The following is a 19,579-nucleotide window of genomic DNA, read 5'->3' as shown; positions in this document are numbered from 1 at the left end:
AGAAGGAAGCAATTTGAAAGGGACTAGAGCTCCCTTAGGAAAATATCAGTGTTCGTATTACAATAGGGAATACACCCAGGAAAGTGTTTCTCCAGCCTCTCTAGGGGAAAGTGCTGGCAAGCAAAAGATTTATTTTTTATTTTTTATTTTTTTGAATTTTTATAAGAGTTTATTTGAGCCATACTGATGACATATGCTGGGGAGCAAGATCTCAGATGCTCTGAAGAATAACAGTGTTGCAGCTTTTTATTTTATTTTATTATTAAATTTAATGGAGTGACATTGATAAATCAGGGTATATATGTTGAGAGAAAACTTCTCCAGATTATTTTGACATTTGATTATACTGCATACCCCTCACCCAAAGTCAAATTGCCTTCTGTCACCTTCTATCTGGTTTTCTTTGTGCCCTTCCCCTCCCCCACCCCCTCTCTCTCCTTCCTTGCCTGACCCCCCCCACCCCCCCACCCCCGTTACCATCACATTCTTGTCCATGTCTCTGAGTCTCATTTTTTTGTCCCATCTATGTATGGATTTATATAGTTCTTAGTTTTTTCTGATTTACTTATTTCACTCCATATAATGTTATCAAGGTCCATCCATGTTATATTGTAAATGATCCGATGTTATCATTTCGTATGGTTGAGTAGTATTCCATAGTATATATGTACCAAAGCTTTTTAATCCACTCGTCCTCTGACGGACACTTGGGCTGTTTCCAGATCTTTGCTATTGTGAACAATGCTGCCACAAACATGCGGGTGCATTTCTCCTTTTGGAGCAGTTCTATGGTGTTCTTGGGGTATATTCCTAAAAGTGGGATAGCTGGGTCAAAAGGCAGTTCGATTTTCAATTTTTTGAGGAATCTCCATACTGTTTTCCACAGAGGCTGCACCAGTCTGCATTCCCACTAGCAGTACAGGAGGGTTCCCTTTTCTCCACAGCCTCGCCAGCACTTTTTCTGTGTTGTTTTGCTGATGAGCGTCATTCTGACTGGTGTGAGGTGATATCTCATTGTGGTTTTAATTTGCATTTCTCTAATGATTAGTGATGTTGAGCATTTTTTCATATGCCTATTGGCCATCTGTATGTCCTCTTTGGAGAAGTGTCTATTCATCTCTTTTGCCCATTTTTTGATTGGATTGTTTGTCTTCCTGGTGTTGAGATTTACAAGTTCTTTATAAATTTTGGTTATTAACCCCTTATCAGACATATTGTCAAATATGTTCTCCCATTGTGTAGTTTGTCTTTTTATTCTGTTCTTATTGTCTTTAGCTGTGCAAAAGCTTTTCAGTTTGATAAAGTCCCATTTGTTTATCCTGTCTTTTATTTCACTTCCCGTGGAGATAAATCGGCAAATATATCTCTGCGAGAGAGGTCGGAGAGCTTACTGCCTATGTTTTCTTCTAAGATGCTTATGGTTTCACAACTTACATTTAAGTCTTTTATCCATTTTGAGTTTATTTTTGTGAATGGTGTAAGTTGGTGGTCTAGTTTCATTTTTTTTGCAGGTAGCTGTCCAATTTTCCCAACACCATTTATTAAAGAGGCTGTCTTTACTCCATTGTATGCTTTTACCTCCTTTGTCAAATATCAGTTGTCCATAGAGCTGTGGGTTTATTTCTGGGTTCTCTGTTCTGTTCCATTGATCTATATGCCTGTTCTTATGCCAGTACCAGGCTGTTTTGAGTACAATGGCCTCGTAGTATAACTTGATATCAGGAAGTGTGATACCTCCCACTTTATTCTTCTTTTTTAAGATTGCTGAGGCTATTCATGTTCTTTTTGGTTCCATATAAATTTTTGGAATATGTGATCTATATCTTTGAAGTATGTCATTGTTATTTTAATTGGTATTGCATTGAATTTATAGATTGCTTTAAGTAATATAGACATTTTAATGATGTTTATTCTTCCTAACCATGAGCACGGTATATGCTTCCACTTGTTTGTATCTTCCTTGATTTCTTTTATCAATGTTTTATAATTTTCTGAGTACAAGTCTTTAGTCTCCTTGGTTAAATTTACCCCTAGGTACTTTATTTTTTTGGTTGTAATAGTGAAGGGGATTGTTTCCTTAATTTCTCTTTCTGACTGTTCATTGTTGGCGTATAAAAATGCCTCTGATTTCTGAGTATTAATTTTATATCCTGACACTTTGTTGAATTCATTTATCAGGTCCAGTAGTTTTTTGACTGAGACTTTAGGGTTTTCTATATACAATATCATATCATCTGCAAATAATGATAGTTTTACTTCTTCTTTTCCAACTTGAATGTTTTTTATTTCTTCTTTTGTCTGATTGCTGTGGCTTGGACTTCCAGGACTTTGTTGAATAAGAGTGGTGAAAGAGGGCACCCCTGCCTTGTTCCTGATCCTAAGGGGACTGCTTTTCATTTTTGCCCATTGAGTATGATGTTGGCTGTGGGTTTGTCATAGATGGCTTTTATCATGTTAGGTATGTTCCCTGTATTCCCACTTTGCTGAGAGTTTTGATCATGAACGGGTGCTGGATTTTATCAAATGCTTTTTCTGCATCTATTGAAATTATCATGTGGTTTTTCTCCTTCTTTTTTTGTTTATGTGATAAATCACATTGATTGATTTGTGAATATTGTACCAGCCTTGCCTTCCCAGAATAAATCCCACTTGATCATGGTGTATGATTTTTTCCATATATTGTTGGATCCGGTTTGCTATTTTGTTGAGGATTTTAGCATCTATATTCATCAGGGATATTGGTCTATAATTTTCTTTCTTTGTGGTGCCTTTGCCTGGTTTTGGAATCAGAATTATGCTCACCTCATAAAAGGAGCGTGGAAGTCTTCCTTCCTCTTGAATTTTTTGAAATAGCTTGAGGAGGATAGGAGTTAGTTCTTCTTTGAATATTTGGTAGAATTCCATTGTGAAGCCATCAGGCCCTGGACTTTTCTTTGTTGGGAGTTTTTTGATAACTGTTTCGATCTCATTTGGTGTAATCGGTCTGTTTAGGTTTTCTGATTCTTCCAGATTGATTTTTGGAAGATTGTATGTTTCAAGGAATTTGTCCATTTCATCTAGGTTGTCTAACTTTTTGGCATACAGTTCTTCATAGTATTTTCTTACAATATTTTGTATTTCTGTTGTGTCAGTTGTTATTTCTCCACTCTTATTTCTAATTTTATTTATTTGAGTCCTCTCTCTTTTTTCCTTGGTGAGTCTAGTTAAAGGTTCATCGACCTTGTTTACCTTTTCAAAGAACCAGCTCCTAGTTTCATTGATCCTCTGTATTGTTTGTTTAGCCTCTATGTCATTTATTTCTGCTCTGATCTTTATTATTTCCTTCCTTCTACTACATTTTGGCTTTACTTGCTGTTCTTTTTCTAATTCTTTTAGATGCAGGGTTAAGTTGTTTATTTGAGCTTTTTCTAGTTTCTTAAAGTATGCCTGTAGTGCTATGAACTTCCCTTTCAGTACTGCTTTTGCTGTCCCATAGATTTTGAGTTGTTGTATGCTCATTGTCATTTGTTTCTAGGAATTTTTTTATTTCTTCTTTGATCTCATTCTTAATCCATTCGTTATTTTTTTTTTTGTATTTTTTTTTTTTTCTTAAGCTGGAAATGGGGAGAGACAGTCAGACAGACTCCCGCATGCGCCCAACCGGGATCCACCTGGCACGCCCACCAGGGGCGATGCTCTGCCCACCAGGGGGCGATGCTCTGCCCCTCCGAGGCGTCGCTCTGCCATGACCAGAGCCACTCTAGCGCCTGGGGCAGAGGTCAAGGAGCCATCCCCAGCGCCCGGGCTATCTTTGCTCTAGTGGAGCCTTGGCTGCGGGAGGGGAAGAGAGAGACAGAGAGGAAGGAGGGGGCGGGGATGGAGAAGCAAATGGGCGCTTCTCCTATGTGCCCTGGCCGGGAATCGAACGCGGGTCCCCCGCACGACAGGCCAACGCTCTACCGCTGAGCCAACCGGCCAGGGCCTCCATTCGTTATTTAACAACCTGCTATTTAGTTTCCATGTGTTTGAGAGTTTTTGAGCTTTTCTGTTGTGGTTCATTTCTAGTTTCATGCCATTGTGATCAGAGAAAATGCTTGATATGATTTCAGTCTTCTTAAATTTGTTGAGACCACTTTTGTGTCCTAACATGTGGTCTATCCTAGAGAATGTACCATGAACACTTGAAAAGAATGTATATTCTGCTGCTTTAGGGTGAAAGGTTCTGAAGATATTTATTAAATCGAGTTGATCTAGTGTGTCCTTTAAGTATGCTGTTGCTTTGTTAATTTTCTTTCTTTTTCTTTTTTTTTTCCTTTTCCCTGTATCCTTCTGAAGCTGGAAACGGGGAGAGACAGTCAGACAGACTCCCGCATGCGCCCGACTGGTATCCACCCGGCACGCCCACCACGGGCGACGCTCTGCCCACCAGGGGGCGATGCTCTGCCCCTCCGGGGCGTTGCTCCGCCGTGACCAGAGCTACTCCAGCGCCTGGGGCAGAGGCCAAGGAGCCATCCCCAGCGCCCGGGCCATCTTTGCTCCAATGGAGCCCTGGCTGCGGGAGGGGAAGAGAGAGACAGAGAGGAAGGGGGAGGGTGGAGAGGCAAATGGGCGCCTCTCCTATGTACCCTGGCCGGGAATCGAACCTGGGTCCCCTGCACACCAGGCCGACGCTCTACTGCTGAGCCAACCGGCCAGGGCTGGGTCCTGTTTTCTTATCCATGTAGCTACCCTATGTCTTTTGATCGGATCACTTAATCCATTTACATTTAAGGTTATTATTGATATGTAATTGTTTATTGCCATTTTATTCTTTAAAATTGTATTGCTGCTTGACTGGGTGGTGGCGCACTGGATAGAGCATTGGACTGGGATGTAGAGGACCCAGGTTCGAGACCTTGAGGTCACCAGCTTAAGCATGGGCTCATCTGGTTTGAGCAAAGCTCACCAGCTTGGACCCAAGGTCATGGGCTCAAGCAAGAGGTTACTCCGTCTGCTGAAGGTCCATGGTCAAGGCACATATGAGAGAGCAATCAATGAACAACTAAAGTGCCACAATGAAAAACTGATGATTGATGCTTCTCATCTCTCTCCATTCTTCTTTTCTTTTTTTTTTTTTTTTTTTTTTTTTTTCTTCATTTTTCTGAAGCTGGAAACAGGGAGAGACAGTCAGACAGACTCCCGCATGCGCCCGACCGGGATCCACCCGGCACGCCCACTAGGGGCGACGCTCTGCCCACCAGGGGGCGATGCTCTGCCCATCCTGGGCGTCGCCATGTTGCGACCAGAGCCACTCTAGCTCCTGGGGCAGAGGCCACAGAGCCATCCCCAGCGCCCGGGCCATCTTTGCTCCAATGGAGCCTTGGCTGCGGGAGGGGACGAGAGAGACAGAGAGGAAAGCGCGGCAGAGGGGTGGAGAAGCAAATGGGCGCTTCTCCTGTGTGCCCTGGCCGGGAATCGAACCCGGGTCCTCCGCACGCTAGGCCGACGCTCTACCGCTGAGCCAACCGGCCAGGGCCTCATCTCTCTCCATTCTTATCTGTCTGTCCCTCCCTATCCCTCTCTCTGAATCTGTCTCTGTCTCTGAAAAAAAACAAAACAAAACTGTATTCCTCTTTTGCTATATTCTTTTTCTCCTTTGATCTGTTTACAACAGGCCCCTTAGCATTTCTTGCAGCCTTGGTTCGGTTGTAGTGAATTCCTTGAGTTTTTTTTTTTTTGTCTGGAAAGCTTTTTCTTTCTCCTTCAATTTTAAACGATAGCCTTGCTGGATAAAGTAGTCTTGGTTGTAGGCTCTTGTTCTGCATTACTTTGAATATTTCTTGCCATTCCCTTCTGGCCTCCACTGTTTCTGTTGAGAAGTCGGAAGTCATCCTTATGGGGGCTCCTTTGTAGGTGATAGTCTTTTTTTCTCTAGCAGCTTTTAATATTTTCTCTTTATCACTTAGTTTTGGTATTTTAATTATGATGTGTCTTGGTGTAGATTTCTTTGGGTTTCTCTTTAATGGAGTTCTCTGTGCTTCTTTTTTTTTTTTTTTTTTTTACAGAGACAGAGAGAGAGTCAGAGACAGGACAGACAGAACAGAGAGAGATGAGAAGCATCAATCAGTTTCTCGTTGTGACACCCTAGCTGTTCACCGACCGCTTTCTCACATGTGCCCTGACTGCGGGCCTCCAGCAGACCAAGCAACCCCTTGCTCGAGCCAGCGACCCTGGGTCCAAGCTGGTAAGCTTTTGCTCAAACCAGTTGAGCCCACGCTCAAGCTGGCGACTTCGGGGTCCCGAATCTGGGTCCTTGGCATCCCAGTCCGACGCTCTATCCACTGCGCCACCGCCTGGCCAGGCTCTCTGTGCTTCTTGAACTTGTGAGATGTTTTCCTGCCTTAATTGAGGGAAATTTTCAGCTATGATATGTTTGAGCAAAGTCTCTATCCCTTGTTCTTTCTCTTCTTCTTCAGGAACCCCTACGATGCAAATGTTATTTCTCTTCATGTTGTCACAGAGCTCTCTTAGAGTTTCCTCTGACTTTTTGAGTCTCTTTTCTTTTTTCTGCTCTGCTTCATGCCTTTATTTATCTTGTCCTCTAACTCGCTGATTCGATCCTCAGCTTCATCCATCCTGCTTTTAATTCCTTCCATTGTGTTCTTCATTTATGATATTCTTTTTTATTTATTGATTTTATTTTTTAGAGAGAGAGGAGTGAGAGAGAGAGAGACAGAGAGAGAAGGGGGAGGAGCATGAAGCATCAACTCCCATATGTGCCTTGACCAGGCAAGCCCAAGGTTTCGAACCGGCGACCTCAGTGTTCCAGGTCGATGCTTTATGTATCCCACTGCGCCACCACAGGTCAGGCCCATTTCTGATATTGTATTTGTCATTTCTGACTGATTCCTTTTTATTATTTCAATGTTCTTTTTTATATTTACTATCTCTTTTTTTTTACTATCTCTTTATTTAGGTGTTCATAATGATCATCTATTGTTGTTCTCTAATATCTTTGAGCATCCTAACTATCGTTATTTTAAACTCTGCATCTGGTAATTTGGTTATATCTGACTCATTCTGGTCCTTTTCTGGGGATTTATCTCGATTCATTTGTGTTGCATTTCTCTGCTTTCTCATTTTGTCTGTGTAAAAGAAGGTTTTGGCCACTGGAGTCCACTGGGTGGGGTCTCTGTGTTTCCTAGATGTGGTCTGTCTGCAGGCCCACCACCCCCTCTGCTCTTGCTGCCTAGGGCGTTCGGGTATGGGCGTTGCTGGTGCTCACCCACTGGGGTTGTTGCTGTGGTTTCCACCTCTCCTTCACAGGAGTGGCTGTGATCATGTGCTTGGGTATACAAGCCTTTTTGGCTTTGGCCTTTGCCCTGCCCCCGCGGGTGGCATTATGCTTGGCCTTGAGGGCAGGGTTGAGCACCTTTGCTCAGCTGTGGGTCTCCGCCTGATTCTGGGCTTTTGCCCTGCTCTTGCAGGAGGGGCCCACTTGTGGGATGGCTGCAAGCCTTGGCTCCACAGGCTGGGCCCGACTGCTTGCCCACACTCAGTAGCGGGACTCCACCTGTTCTGGGCTTTTGGCTCCATCCCCGCGAGAGGAGCTGGCTTCCAAGTCAGGCCACAAGCCTTGGTTCCATGGGCGGGGCAGGGCTGTGCTCCTGGGCCCTTGCTCAAGGGTGGGTCTCTGCCCCTTCCGGGACTCCTGCCATTCCCCCACAGGCTGGATTGCAGGCGGCCCGCAGCTGGGCTTGACCACTTTTGCACGTCCCCTCCTCCCCAGCCGGGCAAGACTGAACTCACACCTGAGCCTCAGTGGTGGCCAGCTGGCTTCTGCCCTTGCTGACAGAACCACGCTTCCGCGTCCCACTGCTGTCCACCCTCAGGTGAGCCCTCAGCCGTGTGGGTGGGGGCGCTGCAGCTCAGACCCTAACACTCACTACTGTAGTCCCGAAAGTTCCCTCCTTCTAAGCGACTCTGCTCTGAGTGCTGTGGGAGAGCTTGTTTGGCTGGTGTCCTGCTTCCCTTTGCTGGTATTACTGTTTCCAGGGGAAATATTCACTTCAGATTTGGGAAGTGACTCATCCCAGGGGTTAGGGTGGCTGTCTCTCAAAATGTTTCTCCCCATGCCTCCTAGATTACACTCTCTTCCTGCTACTCCAGTCCTCTCCTCTCTCCCCATCCCCTGGAGACCCGGGTGAGTGGTTGTGAGAGAGGTTTTCTGCGCGGTCCCTTTAAGAAGAATCCTGGGTCTGAGAAATCAGTCTCTTTCTCACAAACATATCCTGTCTTGTTTCCAGCTAAATACTGTCCATATGCCTCTTCTAGGCTCTGGGGCTGCAGGCTGGGGCTTTGTTCCTGGGACTCAGGACCCTCCCCTCTCTGCTAAACTCACTTCCTGCCATGCGACTCTCTCCCAGCTGCCGTTCGCTTCGGGGAGCTGGGCAGCCCTCTCTGCTTTTCCCCTTTTCCTACCAGTCTCAGTGTGGCTTCTTCAGTGTTCCTTGATTTAAGAATCCTCTTAGTTTAGTCCAAAGTTGGTTTTTTCAGATGATGGTTCTTAGAATTTGTTTGTAATCCACTTTGGTTCTGGGAGGTGGAAGTTGGTACATCCGCCTACTCCATCGCCATCTTGTCTCTCCCTTCAAGCAAGCGATTTAGATGAAAGACAAGAGAAAAACCGAGCTGGGATGTGCGTTGTGCGGAGCGACAGGAAAGGTGCTAGAGAAAGGGTGAGGAAATATAGAAAAGAAACTAGTTTCAAATATCCACCTACTGACCCAAAGAGGTTTTGCCCATTTGGAAAATACAGGGTAGGAATAGTATTAAAAATTAAAACTTTGCTTAAAAAAAAAAAGTGGAAACCTCATATAGGCTAAAGCAACTCACTATTGGGAAAGTAATTTTGTGAAAATTGTATTTAACTGCTCAAAGCAAGGCAGTTAGTTACAGGTAGCAAACTGGATTACACAAGACAAACAGCAGGAAAAAATATATAAAAGCAGCAGACTCCACTACCAGTCCTTGGAATCTGCTTCCCCCTTAGGTATCCTGCCCCTCATGTTGACTTAATAGTGTAAATTACTTTGGGTCAAAAGAGAGCCAATATCTCTTTGCCAGCTGGGTAGTTTGTACCAAGAATCCCTCATTGTGTAAAAAGTATTTTCCGGCCCTGGCCGGTTGGCTAAGTGGTAGAGCATCAGCCTGGCATGCGGGGGACCCAGGTTTGATTCCTGGCCAGGGTACATAGGAGGGGCACCCATTTGCTTCTCCATCCCCCCTCCCTCCTTCCTCTCTGTCTCTCTCTTCCCCTCCCACAGCTGAGGCTCCATTAGAGCAAAAGATGGCCCAGAAGCTGGGGATGGCTCCTTGGCCTCTGCCCCAGGCGCTAGAGTGGCTCTGGTCACGGCAGGGCGATGCCCCAGAGGGGCAGAGCATCGCCCCCTGGTGGGCAGAGCGTTGCCCATGGTGGGCATGCCGGGTGGATCCCGGTTGGGCGCATGCGGGAGTCTGTCTGACTGTCTCTCCCTGTTTCCAGCTTCAGAAAAATACAAAAAAAAAAAGTATTTTCCATGTTAAAATGTATATGTTATTTCAAAGGCCTTTTTCTAACTTTTATTTACTGTTTTATAGCCCTGTAATGTTGAAATCTTAGTTTAAACATTAGGAATTGTTAATAATGTTTTTTTATGTAATGTTTAGTTTACTATCATTTTGAAACAATATTGTTCAAAGCTAAGTAATATAAGAAAAGGAGTCATATCCCAGAACTCCTGTTTTTCTTGCAAGCTTTTACCCTCTTTTATTTGATCCAGCTAATAACGCTGCTTTTGTCTTTTTCCAAAAGTTTATATAGACAGGAAAGGACCCTCAAGCCCCTCAGCGAGATCTTCTGAGCATGACTTTTAAGGTCTATAATGACCAAAGTAGGAACAGGAAAGGCAAATAGAGCCCAAAAGAGATCAGAAAAATACTAGCTTTTGGCATATGCACTTAAAGGCTCCAGCATCCCAAAGGGGCTTCATAGGATTCCATCAGGGCCCTGCTTCAAAAGTGGAAAGAAAGGTCATAGAGTTGAATCCTGCCAGGCTTCTCAGTCCCACCAGGGGACATGCCTTTGCTGTGGGAAAAAGGGACATGAGAAGGTAAGCTGCTCCCTTGCTCTGTGGAGGGAGGGTTCAGTCTCTTCCAGCCCTAATCCAGCTACCCGGGACCTGACATTGCCCAGCCTGCTGGGACTTGCCACTGAAAGTTAAAGGTACCCAAGGACGTTGACCCCTCCCAATCTCATGTCACCATGAACGAGCCTAGAGTATTTCTTCCAAGTAGCAGGTAAACTGATCTCATTTCTTGTAAACAAGAGGGCCACTTACTATGCCTTGCTTAATATTTGAGTTTTATTTATCCCTCGAAGACCTCTACTGTGGGTATTGACAGTTTGATTTCTGTTGCGTTGTTTAATGTATAATATCTCCTTTATTTCTCTTGTCTTAATGCCCCCCCATGCCTATTCTAGGCTGGGACCTGCTCCTAATTCAATTTAAAAGCAGTGATCATTAGGACTTAGACTCTAGATACAGAATGTAGAATGTGACCACAACTCCAGTGCCTTGTGGACTTTTCTTGAATATATGTGATTCCTGCTCTTTGGGATATTTCTCAGAGTGAAGTAAAATTAGGTTACATTTGCAAAATAATATGAAGCAGTCATTATAAAGTACCATACCCCAGATTCTGAAAGGCACTGTACCTCATTTCATCGAGTTCGCATAGAGACACCCAGTCCAGATGAATTTTTGAAGGGTTTTATTAGAGGAGGAAATTTTAATATGCCGGCCACATATGGCTGACATGGGGCATCTGCAAACCCAAATTGTGCAGTGCCAAAAATAGCTCAGGGGCTGTTTATATACCCTTGATCACACACGGATGAGGGAGAGCATGACATCATGGTACAAGCTGGCAACATTTGCTTAGGGGATACACAGAAAAATTAAGACCTTTAAAGTAACACAATCTAAGATGTTTACAAATCTTTCAGGGTTCATCTTCCCTCACTAGCCTAAAGGTATTTTACCCTCAAGATTCCAGGAAGGGGGAGGGACTACAATCAATGCAAAGTGGTATGTAAATTCTGCCTCCTATTGAAAGAGAAGAAGTTTCCAGGTTAACCTTTATTTTATTTTATTTATTTTTGTTTTGTTTTTTTAAAGACTATTCAATGTTCAGAGAGGAGAGAGAGGGAATGAAGGAGAGAGAGAGAGAGAAGGGGGAGGACAGGAAGCATCAACTCCCATATGTGGCTTGACCAGGTAAGCCTGGGGTTTCGAACTGGTGACCTCAGTGTTCCAAATCTATGCTTTATCCAATTGTGCCACCACAGGTCAGGCGATTAACCTTTATTTTAGATTTAAAATGGAATGGCCTATTGTTCTTGTAAGCCAGAAACTTCTACATTCTTCTCCCTCCCCTCCCTAAGTGAGGGATGAGACAGGAAAACCTGATAGGAAAGTCTGACCTTTCCTCCCAGAATATCAATATCAATTTTCAGCTTTTTGGTACCTTACAACATGGTAATGGTATCAACATAGACTTAGTAAAATTACGTTAACATGTTAAAAACATTTGTGACTGTAAGAATTTTATTTTGAATCATTATATTGGTTAGAACTTTGTTTTTGTTTAATAATTTAGTAGGCTTTAGTCATTTTATTGTATTAGAATACTTTTTATAGTGTTTATTAACATTAGCTGTTTTAATTTTATTGTTTATTATATATTATTTTTCCAGTCTGCCTCAAAATAGGAACATAGTAATTCAAATGAGTAGATGCCACCCAAAACCAGTGGGGTTTTGGGACCCTTATTGCCAAAGGTTTATTCAAAACCAATTAGAAAAAGATTTTGCCAATAGAAAAAGAATAATTAAAGAAGCCAGACTTAAAATCTATTACAGAAGGCATAATATCTGAATGTTTAATTTATGTGCAAATAAATACTAAACAAAATAAGGAAATTATTAAAAAATCAGAAATAAAGGAATTTTCCCAAATAAACATTAGAAATAGACTTTAATAATTAATTAATAAACAAATAAAAGCTTTTCCTTCTAAAATAGGGCACAGTAACAGTTATTGGGAAATTACTATGTAGAATTCTTTCCAAATTTAGCTCACCCATTCTAGTGTTAGGTCTGCATTTGAGTCCACAGTCTCAAAGCTGGTAGGAAAGGAACCCAATATTAATTAGAAGCTAATTTGAAGTTACATTGTACCCACAGGCACCAAAAGGTTCAGGGCAAATAAAATGAATAAATCAAATCATAAAGGAAACGTAACCACTCTTTCCTTACGTGCTTGCAGGGTTGGCAGGTTACTCAGCAATCTATTCAAAAGACTGTCCGAAAGGCACTTCCAGCATTACCAAGAGATCCAGTACATCACCCAAGGGCTGACTCTCACGTGGATGCGTCCACACATTGTGCACACACCGTGATCCTGACAACTCCCACTGCTGCCAAGGTAGAAGGATAGCGTGCCCTACTCCAACCACAAACCAGAAGCTGGTTGGTCTATGTATGGTTAATGCATGAAGAAACTCACTAAAATTCCCTTTTAATCAGACAATGAAAACCAACTTAATTGTCACTAAAAGTTAAAAGTTTTAAAATGAAGAGTTCTGACTAAAGGTAAATTGTTATAAAAGCCAGTTAGTTTTATGTAAATTGAAAAAAGGTTTGTGTAATTTATAGGAAATTAATCAGTAATATTTATTTCTTTAGTGAACTGTATTGCTATTAATGCTGTCTGTTAAATATCTGTTACGTGTTATAAGTTAATATTTTCTACAAAACAGCCTCATGCTCTTCAGTAAATTAAGTCAGGAATTTGACTTAGGAAATAAAACCAGTGGGGATGTTGTAAGGTACCATAAAGCTGAAAAATTAATATTGATATTCTAGGAGAAAAGGTCAGGCTTTCCTGTCCCATCCTTCCTTTGGGGAGGGGAGGGAGAAAAATGTAGAAGTTTCTGGCTTGCAAGAACAATGGGTCATTTAGTTTTAAATCTAAAATAAAGGTTAGCCAAGAAACTTCTCTTTCAATAGGAGACAGAATTTACATACCATCTTTTTTTTTTTTAATATATATTTTTTATTAAATTTAATGCAGTGACATTGATAAATCAGGGTACATATGTTGAGAGAAAACTTCTCCAGATTATTTTGACATTTGATTGTGCTGTATACCCCTCCCGCAAAGTTAAATTGTCTTCTGTCACCTTCTATCTGGTTTTCTTTGTGCCCCTCCCCTCCCCTAACCCCTCTCTCCTTCTTCAACCCATCCCCCCTCCCCCAACCCCCCCGCCCCTGTTGCCATCACATTCTTGTTCATGTCTCTGAGTCTCATTTTTATGTCCCTTCTATGTATGGATTCATCTCAGTTTTTTTTCTGATTTACTTATTTCACTCCATATAATGTTATCAAGGTCCATCCATGTTATTGTAAATGATCCGATGTCATCATTTCTTATGGCTGAGTAGTATTCCATAGTATATATGTACCAAAGCTTTTTAATCCACTCGTCCTCTGACGGACACTTGGGCTGTTTCCAGATCTTCGCTATTGTGAACAATGCTGCCACAAACATGCGGGTGCATTTCTCCTTTTCGAGCTGTTCTATGGTGTCCTTGGGGTATATTCCTAAAAGTGGGATAGCTGGGTCAAAAGGCGGTTCGATTTTCAGTTTTTTGAGGAATCTCCATACTGTTTTCCACAGTGGCTGCACCAGTCTGCATTCCCACCAGCAGTGCAGGAGGGTTCCCTTATCTCCACAGCCTCGCCAGCACTTATTCTGTGTTGTTTTGTTGATAAGCGCCATTCTGACTGGTGTAAGGTGATATCTCATTGTGGTTTTAATTTGCATTTCTCTAATGATTAGTGATGTTGAGCATTTTTTCATATGCCTATTGGCCATCTGTATGTCCTCTTTGGAGAAGTGTCTATTCATCTCTTTTGCCCATTTTTGGATTGGATTGTTTGTCTTCCTGGTGTTGAGTTTTACAAGTTCTTTATAAATTTTGGTTATTAACCCCTTATCAGACGTATTGTCAAATATGTTCTCCCATTGTGTAGTTTGTCTTTTTATTCTGTTCTTGTTGTCTTTAGCTGTGCAAAAGCTTTTTAGTTTGATATAGTCCCATTTGTTTATCCTGTCTTTTATTTCACTTCCCCGTGGAGATAAATCAGCAAATATATTGCTGCGAGAGATGTTGGAGAGCTACATACCATCTTATATTGATTGTAGTTCCTCCCCCTTCTTGGAATCTTGAGAGTAAAATACCTTTAGGCTAGTGAGAGAAGATGAACCCTAAAAGATTTGTAAACATCTTTGATTGTGTTACCTTGAAAGTCTTAATGTTTCTGTGTGTCCCCTAAACAAATGTTGTCAGCTTGTGCCATGATGTCATGCCCCTGCCCCTGTGTGATCAAGGGTATATAAACAGCCCCTAAAATATTTTAGGGTCTAACACACGATTTGGGTCTGCTGCCTCATCTCAGCCATATGCAGCCGACATAGTTAATAAATCTCCTTTAATAAAACTCTTCAAAATTCATCTGGACGTGGGTCTCTGCATAAACCCAATGGAATGAGTTACAGTATTTTTCAGAATCTGGGGAACAGTACATTATAACAGAATTACCAAATCACCCAGCAATTTCATTCCTAGGTATCTATCCACAGGAACAGAAAAGAGGGACTGGAACAGGTATTTATTCATACACACATGTTCACAGCAGCATTATTCACAACAGCCAAAGGTTGCAAACATCACAAATGCTGATTGACAGATGATGGATAAACACAATGTGGTCCATTCACACAGTAGAATGTTATTCAGCCTTCAAAAGGAAGGAAATTCTGACATGTGCTACAATATGGGTGAACCCCAAAAATATTATGCTCAATGAAATAAACTAACCTAACCAGGTGGTGGCGCAGTGGATAGAGTGTTGGACTGGGATGTGGAGGACCCAGGTTCGAGATCCCGAGGTTGCCAGCTTGAGCGCAGGCTCATCTGGTTTGAGCAAGGCTCACTGGTTTGAGCCCAAGGTCACTGGCTCAAGCAAGGGGTTACTCAGTCTGCTGTAGCCCCCGGGTCAAGGCACATATGAGAAATCAATCAATAAACAACTAAGGAACCACAACGAAGAGTTGATGTTTCTCATTTCTCTCCCTTCCTGTCTGTCCCTATCTGTCCCTCTCTCTGACTCTCTCTGCCTCTGCCACAAAACCCCCCCCAAAAAAACCAAACAAACAAAAAAATGAAATAAACTAGAAGGGTAAATATGTATGATCCCACTGCTATGAAATATCTAGAATAGAATAATTCATAGATACAGGAAGTAGATTAGAGGTTACCAGGGCTTAGGAGGCTTGAAAGGGGAATGGGAGTTTTTGCTTACAGAGTACAGAGATTGTTGTTTGGAGTGATAAAAATGTTTTGGAAATATATAGCAGCAGTGGTTGCACAAAATGTGAATGGAACTAATGCATATTTAAAATGGGTAAATTGGCGCCTTGCCTACTTGTGGTAGTGCAGTGGATAAAGCATAAAGTGTGGACTTGGAACATTGAGGTCACCAGTTCAAAACCCTGAGCTTGCCCGGTCAAGGCACATATGGGAGTTGATGCTTCCTGCTCCTCCCCCCTTTTCTGTCTCTCTCCCTCTTCTCCCTCTCTAAAATGAATAAAGCCTTTAAAAATAAATAAATAAATAATGGTTAAAACGGCAAGTTTTATTTATTTATTTATTTTTGGCAGAGACAGAGAGAGAGAGTCAGAGGGACAAATAGGTTCAGACAGACAGGAAGAGAAAGAGATGAGAAGCATCAATTCTTCGATGTAGCTCTTTAGTTGTTCAGTAATTGCTTTCTCATATGTGTTTTGACAGGGGGCTGGGGGCGGTTACAGCAGAGTGAGTGACCCCTTGCTCAAGTCAGCAACCTTTGGGCTCAAGCCCAGGGGGTCATTGCTCAAGCAACCATGGGGTCATTTCTATGATCCCACACTCAAGCCAGTGACCTCGTGCTCAAGCTGGTGAGCCCACGCTCAAGCCTGCTACCTTGGGGTTTTGAACCTGGGTCCTCCGCATCCCAGTCTCATGCTCTATCCACTGTGCCACCACCTTGTCAGGCAAAAATGGCAAATTTTATATTATATATATTTGGCCACAATTTAAAAAATAATGTGATATGACAAAAACCTTTGGATTGTATGCTTTAAATGGGTGAACTGTATAGGAACTAAATTATTTTTCAATGAAGCTGTTTTAAAACCTGATGTCAGGCCCTGGCCGGTTGGCTCAGCGGTAGAGCGTTGGCCTAGCGTGCGGAGGACCCGGGTTCGATTCCCGGCTAGGGCACACAGGAGAAGCACCCATTTGCTTCTCCACTACCTCCGCCGCGCTTTCCTCTCTGTCTCTCTCTTCCCCTCCCGCAGCCAGGGCTCCATTGGAGCAAAGATGGCCCGGGCGCTGGGGATGGCTGTGGCCTCTGCCTCAGGCGCTAGAGTGGCTCTGGTCGCAACATGGCGACGCCCAGGATGGGCAGAGCATCGCCCCCTGGTGGGCAGAGCGTCGCCCCTGGTGGGCGTGCCGGGTGGATCCCGGTCGGGCGCATGCGGGAGTCTGTCTGACTGTCTCTCCCCGTTTCCAGCTTCAGAAAAATGAAAAAAAAAAAAACAACAAAAAACCAGAGCCAAAAACTGATGGGCCATCATCTTTAATCCTAGCTTGCACCCGGCAGGCAAGTAAAAAAACACACTGGGCTCCAAAACCCACTCATTCAGTGCTCACAAAGCTACTGACTTATCTGAGTTTCCTAGAATCAAAGGTTTCTAGCTCACCAGACTTATTCACCTCTGTTCCCCATCTCCTTCCTTCTCTCTGCACAAACTCTGCACAAACTGGCTTTTCCTTCAGCACTCTGCCATCTTGGCTGCTTCTCCTGGTCTCCTCCACGTGGTCTCTCTCTGCTCTCCTCTCTGCTCTCTCCTCTAATGCTAATCTCAGGAACCAAGAGCGCAAGTTCCTGTTCTGCCCCCATTTTATAGTGTAGAAATCAAAACCTGCCTGACCAGGTGGTGGCACAGTGAATAGAATGTCAGACTGGGATGTGGAGGATCCAGGTTTGAGACCCCAAGGTCGCCAGCTTGAGCGCGGGCTCATCTGGTTTGAGCAAAGCTCACCAGCTTGGATCCAAGGTCACTGGCTTGAGCAAGGGGTTACTCAGTCTGCTGAAGGCCCATGGTCAAGGCACATATGAGAAAGCAATCAATGAGCAACTAAGAAATCAAAACCTTTCATCTAATATACAAAATAGGGAAGGCTCTAATACAAAGTCACTTATCTGAGGCATGATAGGATTGCACCACCCCACATCAAAAAGGGTGGGAAAGGCTTAGTCCTAAAACCAAGCCCCAGGCTACAAGGATCCTGCCTGCCCACAGCTCGACCCCAACACACATCAATATCACCTGGGCAACAGGCTTCCATGTGGGCAGCGCCATCTTTAACAAAGTGAACATAATATATTTTATCTGCCCAACAATCCATCCCTATGCTCACTTTACTACCCACAATCTACACCACCGGCATCCCTGTGCAAGGAAATTAGGCACATTATACAAATTACAACAGCACAAATCATACAGTTTCAATAATCACAAAGGTACACTTCACTAGTCTCTAAGCACTTTGCCCAAAGCACAAAATGTCCTCGGTCTTCTTTCTAGCCATGGGAAAAGCTTCCTGGGGCAGGGAAAGAGCCTCTAGCAAAGCCACCCCCCATCAGGGTATTTCACATTGTCCAAAATCCATAAGTCCATCCAACAAAGGAGCCAGTGCTCACTCCAGTTGTAGTCCAGGAAATCAGCCCACACACATGGGGCGTCAGCCACCCCCCTCATCCCTGCCTTCCTGGCAGGTCTTACACTGTCTCAAAGAGGAGTACATGGGCCCTGGCCAGTTGGCTCAGCGGTAGAGCGTCAGCCTGGCGTGCCAGGGACCTGGGTTCGATTCCCGGCCAGGGCACACAGGAGAAGCGCCCATCTGCTTCTCCACCCCTCCCCCTCTCCTTCCTCTCTGTCTCTCTCTTCCCCTCCCGCAGCCGAGGCTCCATTGGAGCAAAGATGGCCCGGGCGCTGGGGATGGCTCCTTGGCCTCTGCCCCAGGCGCTAGAGTGGCTCTGGTCGCAACAGAGCGACGCCCCAGAGGAGCAGAGCTTCGCCCCTGGTGGGCGTGCCGGGTGGATCCCGGTTGGGCGCATGCGGGAGTCTGTCTGACTGTCTCTTCCCGTTTCCAGCTTCAGAAAAAAATACAAAAAAAAAAAAAAAAGGAGCACATGGCAATGGCAGTCAGTATTTCCATCTCTGCTCCGGAGAGCATGTTAGCGTCCAACCCTATGTCCCAAAATCACAGACCTACCAGGAACATAGTAAGTATTCCTTGCTGCTGGGTTCTCACCTTCTGGAGACTACGGATTGCCACTCCAGCCTGATGTTCCTCATCCTCCAAAGAGGAACTGGAAATATCGGCTCCTGCTGCCGGCCTTGCAGTCCCGGGCCCAGCCTCAGCCCCGACCTCAGCCTCGGCCCCGGCCTCCTGCCGCTGCTGGCTCTCCACAACATCCAGGGCAATCTGCAACGCACGAACTTGTGATTCCTTCTCCAGCATCTGCTCCATTTCCAAACGAATCTCGCGAACCTGGTCGGCCTCCTTCAGTGCTTGCTTCAGCTCCAGGGTCGCATCTCTTTCTCCCACATTTGCTCCAGCTCCTTCCACTGCTCGGTTTGCAGGTCTCGGGCAGCCTCTTCCACAGAGCTCTCAGTTTCCTCTCGCATGGCTGTAAGCAGTCAGCCAGCCTACGGCCCCTAAAAGGACAGCCATGGGGAACCATAACAGCAGCCAGTCCTCTACTCCACCACGCAAAGGTGGTGGCGGCTCCATATCCATCTGTATCGAATCCTGCCACAGACTACGTCAAATGTATGGCCAGTTGCCATGGCCACCACTAAGCAGCTTGGCCCCTGCAGGTTCGCATTGGATTCGGACAGTCGGTAAAGAAACAACGGAGCCAAAAACTGATGGGCCATCATCTTTAATCCTAGCTCGCACCCAGCGGGCAAGTAAAAACACACACTGGGCTCCAAAACCCACTCATTCCGTGCTCACAAAGCTACTGACTTATCTGAGTTTCCTAGAATCAAAGGTTTCTAGCTCACCAGCCTTATTCACCTCTGTTCCCCATCTCCTTCCCTCTCCCTGCACAAACTCTGCCCAAACTGGCTTTTTCTTCAGCACTCCGCCATCTTGGCTGCTTCTCCTGCCCTCCTCCATGTGGCCTTTCTCTGCTCTCTTCTCTAATGCTAATCTCAGGAACCAAGAGAGCAAGCTCCCGGTCTGCCCCACTTTATAGTGCAGAAATCAAAACCTTTAATCCAATATACAAATAAGGAAGTCTCTGATACAAAGTCACTTATCAGAGACATGATGGGATTGCACCACCCCACATCAAAAAGGGTGGGAAAGACTTAGTCCTAAAACCAAACCCTAGGC

General features: G+C 44.2%; 1 pseudogene; it reads right to left on the bottom strand.

The window, feature by feature from the left end:
- Positions 1–18,706, bottom strand: part of LOC136319389 (3-galactosyl-N-acetylglucosaminide 4-alpha-L-fucosyltransferase FUT3-like) — a 30,868-nt pseudogene extending 12,162 nt beyond the window's left edge.
- Between the last annotated feature and the right edge of the window lie 873 nt (positions 18,707–19,579).

This window comes from Saccopteryx bilineata, chromosome 1 (genome assembly GCF_036850765.1).
Source record: "Saccopteryx bilineata isolate mSacBil1 chromosome 1, mSacBil1_pri_phased_curated, whole genome shotgun sequence".
Lineage (NCBI taxonomy): Eukaryota > Metazoa > Chordata > Mammalia > Chiroptera > Emballonuridae > Saccopteryx > Saccopteryx bilineata.
This window is presented reverse-complemented; position numbering and strand designations above follow the sequence as displayed.